This window comes from Notamacropus eugenii, chromosome 2 (genome assembly GCF_028372415.1).
Source record: "Notamacropus eugenii isolate mMacEug1 chromosome 2, mMacEug1.pri_v2, whole genome shotgun sequence".
NCBI classification, from domain to species: domain Eukaryota; kingdom Metazoa; phylum Chordata; class Mammalia; order Diprotodontia; family Macropodidae; genus Notamacropus; species Notamacropus eugenii.
The window spans coordinates 236,321,972-236,337,612 of NC_092873.1; the positions used below are offsets into that span (position 1 = coordinate 236,321,972).

Genomic DNA, 15,641 nt, shown 5'->3' on the forward strand with positions numbered 1-15,641 from the left:
TGTATATCTTAATTTCCAGTTGCATGCTAAAACAATTTTTAACATTCATTCTTAAAGCTTTGAGTTCCATATTGTCTCCCTTCCTCCCCACCTACTCTCATTGAGAAAACAAGCAATTCAATATAGGTCGTACATGTGTGAGTAACAATGCAAAGCACTTACATAATAGTTATGTTGTAAAAGACTAACCACATTTCCCTCTGTCCTATCCAGCCCTTCATTTATTCCATTCTCTCCCTTGTCCTATCCTCCCACAATAGTGTTTGCTTCTGATTATCCCTTTCCCCAATTTGCTATCCCTTCTATTATCTTCCCTCTCTTTCCCCTTGCCTTCCTGCAGGGTAAAATAGATTTCCATATCCAATGGAGTGTGTGTTATTCCCTCCTTAAGCCAAATCCCATGAGAGTAAGGTTCAGTTATTCCCTTTCATCTCCCCCACTCTTCCCTTTCGTTGTAAAAATTCTTTCTTCCCTCTTTTATGTGAGATGATTTGCTGCATACTACCTCTCCCTTTTTCTTATTCCTAGTACATTCCATTCAACAACAAACTTTATTTTTTTTAGGTATTCTCCCTTCATATTCAGCTCACCCTGTGCCTTCTGTGTGTGTGTGTGTGTGTGTGTGTGTGTGTGTGTACATATACCCATGTACATATACACACTTACACTTATATAATATACACATATATACATACCCATACATATCTACATATATATATTCCCTCTAATTACCCTAATACTGAAAAAGGTCTCATGAGTTACAAATAACATTTTTCTATGTAGGAATGTAAACAGTTCAACTTTAATGAGTTCCTTAAGTCTTCTCTTTCCTATTTACCTTTTCATATTTCTCTTGATTCTTGTATTTGAAAGTCAAATTTTCTGTTCAGCTCTGGTCTTTTCAACAAGAATGCTTGGAAGTCCTCTATTTCACTGAAATTCCATTTTTTCCCCTGAAATATTATACTCAGTTTTTCTGGGTTGGTGATTCTTGGTTTTAATCCTTTCTCCTTTGACCTCTGGACTATCATATTCCAAGCCCTCCAGTTCCTTACTGTGGAAGCTACTAGATCATGTGTTATTCTGATTGCATCTCCACAATACTTGAATTGTTTCTTTCTGACTGCTTGTAATATTTTCTCCTTGACTTGGAAACTTTGGAATTTGTCTACAATATTGCTAGGAGTTTTCTTCTGGGGATCTCTTTCAGGAGGTGATCGATGAATTCTTTCCATTTCTATTTTACCCTTTGGGTTTAGAATATCAGGGCAGTTTTCCCTGATAATTTCTTGGATGATGGTGTCTAAGATCTTTTTAAAAATCATGGCTTTCAGGTAGACCAGTAATTTTAAAATTATCTGTCCTGGATCTATTCTCCAGGTCAGTTGTTTTTCCAAAGAGACATTTCACATTGTCTTCTATTTTTTCATTCTTTTGGTTTTGTTTTGCAATTTCTTGTTTTCTCATAAAGTCATTAACTTCCATCTACTCCATTCTAATTTTTAAAGAACTATTTTCTTCAGTGAGCTTTAGAACCTCCTTTTCCATTTGGCCAATTCTGCTTTTTAAAGCGTTCTTCTCCTCATCGGCTTTTTGGACCTTTTGTGCCATTTGGGATAGTCTATTTTTAAAGGTGTTATTTTCTTCAGCATTTTTTTGGGGGTCTCCTTTAGCAGGCTGTTGACTTGCTTTTCACAATTTTCTTGTATCACTCTCATTTCTCTTCCCAATTTTTCCTCCACCTCTCTTACTTGATTTTCAAAATTCTTTTTGAGCTCTTCCATGGCCTGAGACCACTGCATATTTGTTTTGGAGGTTTTGGATGTAGAAACCTTGACTTTGATGTCTTCCTCTGGTGGTATGCTTTGTTCTTCCTCATCTGAAAGGATGGAAGAAAATATCTTTTCACTGAGAAAGTAACCTTCTATAGTTTTATTTTTTTTCCTCTTTTGGGCACTTCCCCAGCCAGTTACTTGACTTTTGAGTCCTTTGTCAAGTGGAGGGTATACTCTTGGGACCTGTAAGTTCTCAGTTCCTCCAAGGTGGTACAATCAAGGGAGAGGAGTTTACTCCTCTTCTGCCCTGTGCTCTGGTGTGTGAGCAACCACAAGCACTCTTTTCTGTCCTGAAACTATGAGTAGGATTCCCATTCCATAGCCACCACCAGCTCCATGAAGCCAGTCAGCCCTCCTCCTCATCCCAGGACCTCCAATCAAGGATGAGATCCAGATCACCTGCTTGATTCTCCCAGGGTCTTTAGGCAGAGGGCTCCAAAAGTGGATACTGCTGCTACCTGAGGTCAGGTCTGGGGCCCTCCCCTCTCACCCAGGTGAAAGAGTTTTCTTACTGACCTTTGAAGCTGTTTTTGGTGTTTGTGTGTTGAGAAATCTGTAAACCACAGTTGCTACCCATGATTCCATGCCCTGAAGCCTATTCCATTCCTGTCCATGCTGCGTGGCCAGGCTGAGCTGTGCTCCTCTCCAAGCCTGGTGCAATAGATATTTCCTGTTGGCCTTCCTGGCTGTCTTGGGCTGGAAATCTGTTTCACTTTGTCAATTTGTGGCTTCTGCTGCTCTAGAATTTGTTTAGTCATTTTTTTACAGGTATTTTATGGACTATGGGAGGAGAGCTAGAGCAGGACCTCCTTCTACTCCACCATCTTAGCTCCACCTCCCCCCTTCCTCCTTGAAATGTGGCTTTGTTTTTTAGAAATGTCAGTTTTGCAGATGTGATGAAAATAGGATTGGACTGGTATGAGACTATGTGGACCCAAGTTCACCAGAGACTTCTTTCAGATTCTTTTAGTATTTTATGGAAAATGTACAACACTTTGCCTGACCATCTTTAATCCTTTATTCTTTCAAAGTGGAAAATCTAATCCTTTTCTGGAAATATCCATAAATCATGGTGGGCTTGTCAAACTGCGGCCCAAGGGCCACATCCATCCTGCTGCCTACTTTTGTAGGCCTGTACATTAAGAATAGTTTTCACATTTTTAAACACAATAAAATTTTGTCTAATAATTAAAAAAAAGTTCTTGGCTTATTGATTATACCATGGCAAGTTGTGAGCCCTAGTTTTCTAGCGCTGGTGTATTTGAAAGAGCAGTTAATTTTGAATTGAAGGAATCATATTGAAATTTGAGTTCTGCTAGTATCTCAGGTAGGTCACATAAAATCTCAAGATTCTGGCTTCCTCATCTATCAGATGAGAAGCTTGTACTAACAGAACTTCTATTTTTCTAGCTCTAAATCTATGCTCTTTTATCTATGATTATATCTTCTATGTTGCTTCTAGTTTAAGAGTTATTATAGGTAATATGCTATAACCTATCTATTATGTATCTTTCCAATGCACTTTGTGCCACTTTCAACTTTGATTCCTTTGGGATCATAATGTTCCATTACTGAAAATCATATAGAACAATCTCTAGGAGAATACTGGATTTATTTCTCAGATTTATAGTTCTATGTCAACCAAATTACCCAGGAGCAACCCAACTACCTCTATTTTACAAATGAGAATTCCTTAGGAATTATTTCTTTATATTGATGCCAAATCAGCCTCTTTGTAACTTCATTCACTGGTCTTAGTCTTGCCCTCTAGAGCTTGGCAGAATCAGATTATTTCCTCATCCAACATGATAACACATTTCAGATATTTTAAGATGATCATTCTCTCTTCTCTTTCTCCATTCCCTACCATCATCAGTTGATTCTTATAAATGGAAAAACTGAGGCACAGAGAAAGTTAAATGACCTTAACTTTATATTTTATTTTATATTTTTATATGGTCATTTAAATGACAAAACCACGACTCACATCCAAGTATTCTAATTCCAGATCCAGGACAGGAATAGAGATTAAACATAAACTTTTGCTAGCATAGGAAAATCTCAGATGAAGAAATTCCCTCTATCAATGTAGGTTAGCAGCTTCTCTGAAATTTTTAGTTTTGGAGTGTTGCCTAGAACACCAAGGGTCACAGAACGAATATGTGTCAGAGAAGGGACTTGATCCCAGGTCTTCCTGGCTTCATGGTTAGGTATTTATTATGCAACACTGTCCCTGTCTTTAAAAACATAAGAAAAAAACAAAACAAAAAACCAAATCTGGGCAATTTTTTCCTCCTCTCTCTGTCCTAAGCCAATTTGTGATTCTAGTAATGTAAAATTGACTATGTTGTACGGGGGCTTTTCAAGAAGGACCCTGGTCTACAACAGAGTATAATCAATAATTTATAACTCAGGTTATAAATTATATATATATATATATATATATATATATATATATATATATATATAAACAGACCTCTTCCACATGGTTTTAGATGCAAAACATGGCTTCCAGAATGTACATCTCTACTATTCCTTGACTTAAACTTGTAGGTAGTATTTAGCCTTTATGAGCATGTTTAGAACCTAAAAAATGCTTCTTTCCTGTCTTTGCATTCCCATGACAACCAGATACTATTATGATACATCTCCTTAATATAAAAATTAACTTTTTAGATTCCTCTAAATAGATTAAACTAATAAACAACTCATACTAATGTGTTACTCATAAAAGCATAGCGTCTTCTATATTTCTTTAATGCTTTGACTCTGAATTACTTTTCCTTCCATATCTCAAGTTTTTACCCATAGAATTGCAATATAAAAAACCTTTGGGGGCAGCCATCTGGTGCAATGGATAGAGTGCTGGGCCTGGAGTCAGGAAGACCTGAGTTCAGATGTGACCACAGACACTTGTTCATTCTCTGAACCTGGGCAAGTCACTTTATTTTCCTCAATTTACTTATGTGTTAATTGAAGATAATGACAGCACCTTCCTCCCAGAATTGTTGTGAATCTCCACTGAGGTAATATTTGTAAAGTGTTGAGCACAGTTCCTGGCACGTAGTGATACTATATAAACGTTTTCTCCCTTCTCTTGCCTCCTGCTGTAGGTGTTTAAGCAATCATGAAAAAGCTAGTGTTGAAAACAGAAACTTCTGTCAAAGCTCTTCCTGCCCAAATCTCTTTCCCCCAGAGTTGATTGTTTCTGGGAGCAGTTAAATGGTTGAATACACTAGCCCCTCAGAATAAAAGCAGTGGTTGGATAGTGCCAAAGAAATCCTGGCCCTAGTAGGAACAGATGTTATAGTTTTGGGCAAGTTACCCTTCCTGAAAATGGACCCTTTTGGATCCAGTTCTGCCCATCTATCACCACCACAAAGCAAATGGTCTTCTTCATGCATGTGAGCTTCACACTGCTTAGTGCTCCTGCAGATGCCAAGAGCCAAGTGAGTTTGACAACTTGGACTCTGGACACATTGCCGTGAATGGTTCATTTCCAATAAGATCTTGTGCTTAGCAGAATGTGTAATTTGTTGGCTGCTATTTCCAGAGTGGCAGGTGACTTCTAAAACCTTTAAATCTAATAATTCATTTATTGTGCTATATCTTGAAAAAAATACACTTTCCTATGGTATATTTCTTAATTAGAGTCAAAGGAGACTTCACAGGACCTTAGAAAGTTAGAACTGGAAAGAATCTCACATACTGCCTAGTTTAAGTTGATTGTAACATCTCCTTTTTAACATCTATGAAAAGCGATCATCTGGCCTCCACTTGAAGAGGTTTAGTGATGGGCAATCCTCTATCTACTGACTCATCACATTTCATTTTTGAAATCTTCTAGGAGAAAGGACGTTTTTCATTTGTTTTTGTTTTTTTTTCCTACATTGAGCCTAAATCTGATTCTCTGTAACCACCACCTGTTTCTCCAAGTTGAACCCTTTGGAACAACAAGAAGAAATTGAATCCTCCTCCTACATGTACAGCTGAATGATACATGTAAGTGTTGGGTATGTGGTGTTCAAGGAGGACTGGCACTTCTGGTGTGAGAGTTTACTAAGCCCTTTTCAGTGCTGTTCATCCACTTGGCTCTCAACTCCCATCTATGGTTCTAAGAAGTTGTAGAATGTGCAATGACCACACCCCAGTAAACTGTCTCAAAAGAAGGGTTAAACCAGGTTGAGGGTAACTGAGGGATCTCAGACCCATTGGTGAGTTAGGGGGATGTCTACCCCAAGCAAGTGTAAAAACTTCTCCCAGCACAATGGGTGGATGAGAACAGTTTGTTCCAGCAACCAGGAAGGTGGCTGAATCAGGTGCTGTGGGGCACTTAGAGCTTGGTCAGACATTGAAGAAGTCAAGGTCATCTGCTACATTCTGGGTCATTGCCAATCTTCCTGATTTTTGTCCTACCACTTGACTTCAGTAACTCTGGAAGAGAGAGTGAGGCTGATAACTATGTGCAATTCTGCCTCACTTAAATCCTATTCACACAAGAGTCAAGACATCACCCTTTGATATCATTTGTTTTCTTCAAAAACGAATGTCAAAACCCAAAAACATATCAGTAAATACAGAATTACCATTTGCATACAATTGTGCGTATGTGCATACATATGCCCCTGTGTTTTGTGCTAGAGGGCAAAACCTGTAAGCAGAGAAAATGACTTGAAAGAGTCACTGAAACATTTCTGTTGGTGGCAGCTTCTAGGCTCAGCTACAAATTGTGATGATAGTCCTTGAGTCCTTTGCTATTAGAGCTCTATCCTGCTTTGCTTGTTAGAGGAGTAGAACTGGGGAAGGAGAGACTGCAAAAGAAAGGCAATACCTATTAGAAGTCTCTATTTATAAACCAGTACTACTCAGTTCTAAAAAGAAAATCCACAGGGTTGAAGTGAGGCATGGAGGACAGAATTCAATGCAGAAAACTTAAGGATGAATGTGGGAATCAGCCATTCTCTGACTAAACCAATAACTACTGCACCACTGTTGAGCATCATGAATATTTTGGAATGCGTTTACATGGAGAAGCGAGAGAAAGATTTCTGTGTGTATGACTTAATTGATTAATATACTTCTGGGCTTTCAGTTCATCTAAGTCATTTTACAGTTCTGTGTGCATTTGCTTTTGAGACGTACAAAGTACCTGGAAATATTCAGTCAACTGACTAGTGGAGAAACTTGGTGACATACTCATTGCTCCATTCGTCTTAATAATAAGAAGCATTGTAACACTTTTATATGTGTGTAGTGCTTTTATCTTTTTAAAAAGATCTTTCATACCTACTTTCTCATTAATGCAAAGAAAGGAGTCTGAGCTATTTTAGATACACAATGGAATTGGATGGAAATTTGAATTGGCCAGATAGGTAAATCGCTCTTAATTATGTCAACCTGTAGACAGTTCTCTATGCAAATGTGTTCAGTATCACTCCATTTGACTTCTTGGGCTTATAAAAGTAGGTGAAACAGTGTGAACTAAATGGTCTCTTTTTCCTCCTGCTATCTTTTCTCCTGTCTCAAAGTACAACTTTTTTTAATAAACAAAAATTTTCCTTTTCATATTTAAGACAACTGAATTTATAAGAAGTTCATAGCTATAATCTGTTTTGTCATTTATACTTGGTTATGTCATTTATATATTTTTCCCCTTTGACATTTGGAGAAAGGACAAATCCGCTGTCCCCCTCCCCTTTTTTGAGCAAGACAGGAATAGTTTTTGGACCCAACAAACAGTAAGTAGGTCAGCTTGACTATTTCCCAGTTTTCCCTTCCTACTCTCAGGACAACTGTGAAGAAATTACATTCTCCAGGAAAAATCCTACCTACTACTACTAGTCCTGTGGCTCCCTCCAGCAAATCATGGTCTGGATGAAAGCAATTATTCTGTGCCTCAGTTGCTTTATTTGTAAAATGGGCATAGTAACATTTGTTTAGCTTTTTGAATTGAATCTTGCTAGATTCGGCCCATAATTGTATCCCGTTAAGATCTTTTGTATCTCATGTCTGTCATCCAATGTATTATCTACCCCTTTCAGTTTTGTGACATTTGTAAGTGTGGTACATCTTATCTATGCTTAAATCCAAGCTGCTGACAAAAATAGTGAACAGAATCAGGCAGGAGAATGATTGCTCTGGACTGGAGGACAACCTGATTGTCTACGAGCATCAAGGGCAGAGACAACAAAAAGAGAGAGAAATACAGAAGTATGTCCTGAGAGGCTCCATGAACTTGTATTATGACTATATACAATATCCTGCTCAGAATCTCCCAGATTTAGACTCTAAACTCTGAGTAAAGACATCCTGTCTACTACTTTATTCATCAAATCATAGATTTTTAAGATTTGGAAGAGACGTTGGAGGTCATTTAGGCCAGTGTCTACCCAAATCAGGAATCCACCAATAAGTCCAGCAATTTTCACTTGAAGACTTCTGGTCTTCCTCATGCCCTGAGATAGCTTTTTATATTTTGAGATAATTCTAATTAGGAGCAAGTTGTTCCTCATGTTGAGGATTTCTAGCATACTTCTATGGGTCCTCATTTCTAAAACATTGAAGGTCAAGTGCCCATATTAGTGCCTTTAACAGTCAGCCTATAGACACCATGATTGTAAAGATATACTAAGGTACGAAACGTTCTCCTCAAAAGCTTGGGTGTCCTCTCCCATAAAAAGAAACAGTACTTAGTAGGGAGAGTGAGCGTGAACAATGAGTACATTGATTCTGAAGCCCAAATATAGTGAACACATGTGGCCAGGGTGACTCATGTTTTCACTCCAACAGAGCTCCAATGTCCCTTTTTTTTTAATTGTAGGGTCTTCACATTACAACCTCGCCTGCTAATGTTACAGCATTGCTGCTGAGTGGGTCACTCAGCTAGCTCCCTGTACCTGCTCTTCACAGGTAAGCTGCCAAATGCCAGGGTTCATTTTCCCTTGGATTCATAGTTGATCCTCTTCTTTATTGCCATCTTCCCTTCATTTCTCACTTGACTGTCCTCCTTTGGACTTCTCAATCATTCTCACAGGAATCTCATTGTTTTTTGAGATTAAATTAGTCTTGGTGCTCACATCTCATCAATTCCCTTACCATCGCGGCTCTTCTGAATGGAGGGTAAAGTGGCTAGCTCTCCCTCCCACCCCCATTTAAGGAGGGTACTTAGGGCTACTATCTCTTTATTCCCACTCAATACACTCCTTTGGACTTCTCCATGATGTTCCTTTCCCTATCCTCCACCCATTTTTCAGCTTCATTTTGTCTATTTTCTCTCATTAGATTGTAAGTTCCTTGAAGGCAAAGGCTGTCTTTATTTTTGCTTTTATATCCCCTGAATGTGGCACAGCATTTGGAACATATTAGGCATTTAATAAATGTTTATTACCTGACTCACAGAGGTCACATTCCTCAAAACTTTGTGTCTTGAATATTATCTTTATTTTTTATGTTTACCTGAAGATTGTGTATTCCTGCTTGCTGTCTTGAATTGCTTGACTCTCTTTGCTGTATTTGGTGTCTCTTGCTGCTACCAGAGACCATAGTTGATTGAAGATGGTTGAGGTTTTCTTGCCATCTTCTGGTGGAATTGCAAGGGGCTCACTTTCCATGGAGCTGCTACCTGACTTGGATGTCTCAAACTCTCAGGCAGTCTGAAATACTGCTAAAGCTTGGCAGGCTTAACTTTAAGAGTCAGTTGGGCTAGATCCAATTTTTTCCCCAACCAATGGCCAACTTTACCTTTCAATTCAGTCACAGTCCCTTTTCACATTTCATAAATGGATGACAGGTGTAGACAAAGTTTGTAATTTTTTGGTGTATTAATACCTAATTACTTATGCTATCAGGATCTTACTTTCTATGACTACATTAGCCAACTTAGGGATAGGATAAGGAAACAAATCCCTTTCCTTCTATTATATGAATAAATCTTTTATTGAATTAAATTGAATTATCTAGACATTGTTAGCTTTATGAGTCATGGTCTAGTTTTAGGGCCATACCTTCATATACCCTTGTTGTAATGGTGGGTCCAAGATAACTACTCTCTCAGTTCTCCTCTATTCCTCCTTCATTTCTACCATTATAGGAAATAATATTTACTTCATTTATATACAGTTACTAAGACTCTACCACAGTCAATATTTTAATGGGACATCAATCTCATTAGCATGGGTAATCCCTTTCCTTCTGCAGACTGAAACTCATCTAAACTTCTATATGAAGCTTATCCACCCTGTCTTTCCATGAGTCTTTCATAGAGTCAGTTTGATGGAGTAGAAGGGAAGCTGAACTGAGAGTCACAAGAGGGTAGGAGTTCAAAGCCAGCCCCTAATCAATCTGTCTCTCTATCTCAGTGTCCTTATCTTTAAAATGGGAATAATAATACCTCTAACACTTAACTTTTACAGCTGATGTGAATATTAAATAAAGTAATGCATATGAAGTACCTTACAAATCTTAAAATTAATAGAGATTGTTATGTAATAATCATATAATATATAATAATGTAATTTTATATAAATGCAGCTCTTCAATGACTTACCTAACTTTTTTATATTAAAAAAGAATATTTTTTATTTATAAATTTATTTATAATAATATTTTATATTTAAGATATATCTTTAATATCATCTCCTATTGTATGCTGTATTTATATAATAGCATCTATCTACCCTTGAGTTAACCTAGGTGGTTTGGCTTTTCTTGACTCAAATTTGTGACTAATTGCCTTAGTTCTCATTAGGTTGTCAGACAAGATTGAATTCAGATTCCATTGTACTCTGCAGTATTTCCTCAGCTGCAGAAAGTTCATGGCAGCCACTAAGCTTTACACAGCCCAGTCACTCCCAAGAGGGCAGCTTGGAGGGAAAGATTAGAAAGGACAAAAGTCAGTCAATAGGAGGACTAAATAAGAATTGTACCTTTAATGACAACACCTATTATTCAGAATCATGCAGCCTGCAGATAGTTAGTAGTATGAATGGATGATGATGCTTACAGGTCCATTTTTGGTTAAATATTGTAATTGCCTAATTACATGCTTTTAATGAGAATTACTTTCTGAATACATTCCTATTGGAAATTAGGAGGAAAATAAACTTAGGTCAGAGAGTCTAAATATATTTTCATGACCTGCTGAGTTACTTAAATCTTTTTCCTCCCACACAAGCTAATGATAGATAATTGCAGTAAGCCAGAAAGTGAAAATCATCAGTCTGAGGTTCATGCCAAAAAGGGAATACCAAGACCATTGACTATATCATCTGTTTCCTTTTCCTTCTTCCTTAAATCAGTGAGTATTTTTTTATTCTTAAAATGGTTATGTTCACATCTCTTTCCTAATTATCACTTACTTAACAAGTGATTTGCTTCTGTCCCTGACAACGCAGGAGAAATATTATTATTAAAGTGCAAACATTCATTAACACAAAAGAAGTGGTGGAAACCATTATGTCTTCAGCATGCCACAAACTGCTAATCCATTAATGGCAAGATAATGTGTTAATTAATCACCAGCATTAATTGAAATATAAAAAAATGTAGTCACTACAATCTTTTAGTACCAAAGCCTCTTAGCATTGCCTGAAGAAAAGAAAGTGACTAACTGAATACAATTAGGCATAAAATTAAGTTCTTCAGGTATATTCCATTTTTTCTTTTGTGTTTATTATTCATTTCAACCTCTCATCTGTAGAAGTGAGAACTAATAATAGTTAATAGCACTAACTTTAATAGTAATAACTAATGGTATTAACTATCTAATCTATTACATCATCAGATGCCTCTTTCTAGAGTGGGAAAGGACTTCAGTTCTTGAAGGGGATAACATCAGAGTATTAACTCTCTTGTGTCCTTTCAAGCTAGTTGGATTTTAAGTACAAGTTCAATGACAGACTTTGTGTTTGTGAGATGATCAAGGGCTGCCATGGCCAAGGGTAGAAAAACTTCTTATTAGAAGGCTGGCCATCAGATAACGTTTTTTTTTTATGTCCCCAAAATTTATGGAAACCATATACTAAGACATTATACTCTGCACTATTAGAAGGGGGAGGTGTACAAGTGAAATGATTCTGAAAAATTGTAGTTTTCATCTTAATTCTGTTTTTTGAAAGGTAACTTTCAACTAAAATTTATTTAATAGGATGTCAGAATTTCAGAGTTGGGAAAGAATTCAGAGGTCATCTAGTAATACTCATAACTGGACAAGAATCTCCTCTATCAAATCCTAGATAAGTAGGCTAGTCATTAGATAGTGAGCTTCTTGAGGACAGCACTGTCTTTTGCCTTTCTTTTTATCCCTAGTGTTTAGCACAGTACCTGGTATACACAGTAGGTGCTTGGTAATTGTTCATTAACTAATTGATAGTAAATGTTCACTTTCTGGTCATCAGCTACAACCACTGGAAGACCTCTGGCACTGGAGCATCATTACCTTTTCAGATTCTCAGTGATTAATTAGTGTGCCTTTCCATGTAGTTAGAACCTGATATAAAGAGGATATTTTGTATTGGGTTGAAAAAAGGAATGACAAAAGAACATTTTTCTAAATATTTGAATGACTATTACGTTTAAGAGGCATGCTGTTATGGTAGCTAATCTCACCTAACTTTTTATCATAGGTATTGCAAATTTTTCTCCCTTAGCACATAGCTGTGAGTAGGAGGAATAACCCCATTTCCCCTTCTCTTTTCTAGATGTTCATAGGATCATTGATATAGATTTGGGAGAGACTTTAGGAATCATCTAGTCCAACTGCTCTTTACCTAGGAGAAAGTGAGGCCTAGAGAGCTAATGTCTTACAAAAAGCAGCCTGTGGTGATTGAATTAATTCCACCTAGCTGTTCAGGAGGATGTGTGGGAAATGTATTCAAGACCAGGAATTGAATAGGGATGGTGAGGCTCTCCTCTTGAATACCTAGACCAATCAGGAAGTGCTAACTTAAACAGAAAATAACACTGCTCAAGTGCTAGGAGAGAGAATATCACCTGATAATAAGCTGCCAAGAATATACAAGGAGTTAGGAGTGAAATCTTTTTGTAAAGTAGGGGAGATGATTCTGATAGTTCCTAAGGACCTCTGATATGTGAGGCCTGAACTTTTTGAGTCTAATGTACAAAAAAAGGCTTTAGAACAAAGGAGGCACTCAAGTTTAAGGTACATGCTCCTCAGTTTTGGATGGGACCCCATCCAACTGAGAAATCTTACTTTTGTTTAGAGTGTAAATCCAGTCTAGGTGAGTTCTTGCCCCAGTGAAATGAAGGTAAGGAAATGAGCCCCTGTCCTTGTATGCCTCCATTAGAGTTTAGGGTGACCCAGCTCATGAAGGAGAAAACCAACAAGAGTGGTCTGAATGGAGATGGATTCCCCCTGTCCAGATTGCTGGAGGAGGCTGGGTCTCTTGACCAAGCCACTGATTCTCAGCAGGAAGGAGCAGAAGACTTCTACCTCACCTCCTCATTAAGTGTCCATTAATCAGGGTTAATTTTTACTTGTGAGGAGTATTCCCTTTTTTTAAAAAAAAAATTGGTATCTTTTCTAATTTAATTTTTTACAATTAGTTAATTAATTTTTAGTTTTCAAAATTCACTTCTGTAAGATTTTGAGTTTTGAATTTTTCTCCCCTCCTTCTCTTTCCCCCTCCCCTAGAGGGTGTGCAATATGATATAGGCTTTACTTATATATTCATATTAATTATATTTTCATATTAGTCATGATGTAAAGAAGAATTAGAAATAATGGAAGGAACCACAAGAAAGAAGAAACAAAACAAAACAACAAAAGAAAAGGAGAGCAAATAGAATGCTTCCATCTGTATTCAGACTCCAAAGCTCATTATAGTGCTATAAGAAGTGATGAGCAGGTAGACTTCAGGAAAACCTAGAAAAGTGAGCAGAACCAGGAGGACACTGTACACAATAACAGCCACATTGTACAATGACTGACTTTGAAAGACTTAGCTCTTCTTAGCAGTATAATTCAAGGATCTAAGACAACTCCAAGACTCATGATGGAAAAAGCTATCCACATCCAGAGAAAGAACTTTGTCTTGCATATGTAACCTATCCACTGATCCACTGCACTATTTCTTAGCCAGTACCAAGTAGCTTTGATGATTGCTGCTTTATAATACAATTTTAGGTCTGGTATAGCTAGGCCACCTTCCCTTGCATTTCTTTCATGAATTCCCTTGATATTCTGGACCTTTTGTTCTTCCATATGAATGTTGTTATTGCTTTTCGTAGCTTTATAAAATAACTTTTTGCTTAGCTTCATTGGTATGGCATTGAATAAGTAATTTAATTTAGGTAGAATTGTCATTTTTATTATATTAGCTCAACCTACTCATGAAAAACTGATATTTTTCCAGTTATTTTCATCTGACTTTATCTGTGTGGAAAGTGTTTTGTTATTGTGTTCATATAATTCCTGGGGTGTTTTTTGGCACGTAGACTCCCAAATATTTTATAATGTCTGCAGTAACTTTAAATGAAATTTCTCTATCTCTTGATTTTGGCTTTGTTGGTAATATATAGAAATGCTAATGATTTGTGTCAGTTAATTTTATATCCCACTACTTTGCTAAATTTGTTTATTATTTCAAGTATTTTTTACTTGATTCCCTAGGATTCTGTAAGTATACCATGATATCATCTGCAAAGAGTAATAGCTTTGTTTCTTATTTTCCTATTCTAATTCCTTCAATTTTTTCTTCTCTTAATGCTAAAACCAACATTTCTAATACAATATTGAATAACAGTGGTGATAATGGACATCCTTATTTCACCTCTGATCTTATTGGAAATGTTTTTAGCTTATCCACATTACATGTAATGTTTACTGATGGTTTTTTTAGATAGATGTTGCCTATCACGTTAAGGAAGACTCCATTTATTTCTATGCTTCTTAGTATTTTTAATAGGAATGGGTGTTGTACTTTGTCAAATGCCTTTTCTTCATCTATTGAGATAATCATATGATTTCTGTTAGTTTTGTTGTCAATACAGTCAATTATGTTGATAGTCTTCCTAATATTGAAATAACCTTGCATTCCTGGTATAAATCTTACCTGGTCACAGTGTATTATGCTCAAGATAAGTTGCTGTAATCATTTTGCTATATTTTATTTAAAATTTTTGCATCTATATTCATTAGGAAAATTGGTCTACAATTTTCTTTCTCTGTTTTGACTCTTCCCGGTTTAGGTATCAGCACCATATATGTATCATAAAAAGAATTTTGGTAAGACTCCTTCTCCTATTTTCCCAAATAGTATATATAGTATTGGAATCAATTATTCTTTAAATATGGATAGAATTCACTTGTGTATCCATCTGGCCCTTCCTGTAGATTTTTTTCTTAGGGATTTCATTGATGCCTTGTTCAATTTCTTTTCCTGAGGTGGAGTTATTTAAGTATTTTATTTCTTTTTCTATTAATCTGACCAATTTATATTTTTGTAAATACTCATCCTTTTAACTAGGATTGTCAAATTTTTTGGTATACAGTTGGGCAAAATAGCTCCTAATTATTGTTTTGATTCCCTCTTCATTGGTGGTGAATTCACCCTTTTCATTTTTGATAGTGGTAATTTGGTTTTCTTCTTTTTTAAAAAAATCAAATTAACCTAAAGTTTATCTGTTTTATTGTTGGTTTTTTCATAAAGCCATTTCCTTTCAAAGAATATTTAAGACTTTCTAGATATCCATGATTTTGTCTTTGGTTATTGAGAGAAATCACTGACCATCAATTTGTTGATTATTAATTGCCCCAAAACTCTGTCTCTCAGTTTTATCCATACACAC

The 15,641-nt window shown here is 36.5% G+C and overlaps 1 long non-coding RNA gene across 1 annotated transcript in view; it reads left to right on the plus strand.

Moving 5' to 3' along the window:
• Nucleotides 1-5,556: 5,556 nt before the first annotated feature.
• Nucleotides 5,557-15,641, plus strand: part of LOC140523845 (uncharacterized) — a 216,244-nt gene continuing 206,159 nt past the window's right edge. The window contains exons 1-3 of the long non-coding RNA XR_011973489.1: nt 5,557-5,837; nt 8,656-8,744; nt 11,008-11,130. This is a non-coding gene — a long non-coding RNA (uncharacterized lncRNA). The remainder of the gene's footprint in view (nt 5,838-8,655; nt 8,745-11,007; nt 11,131-15,641) is intronic.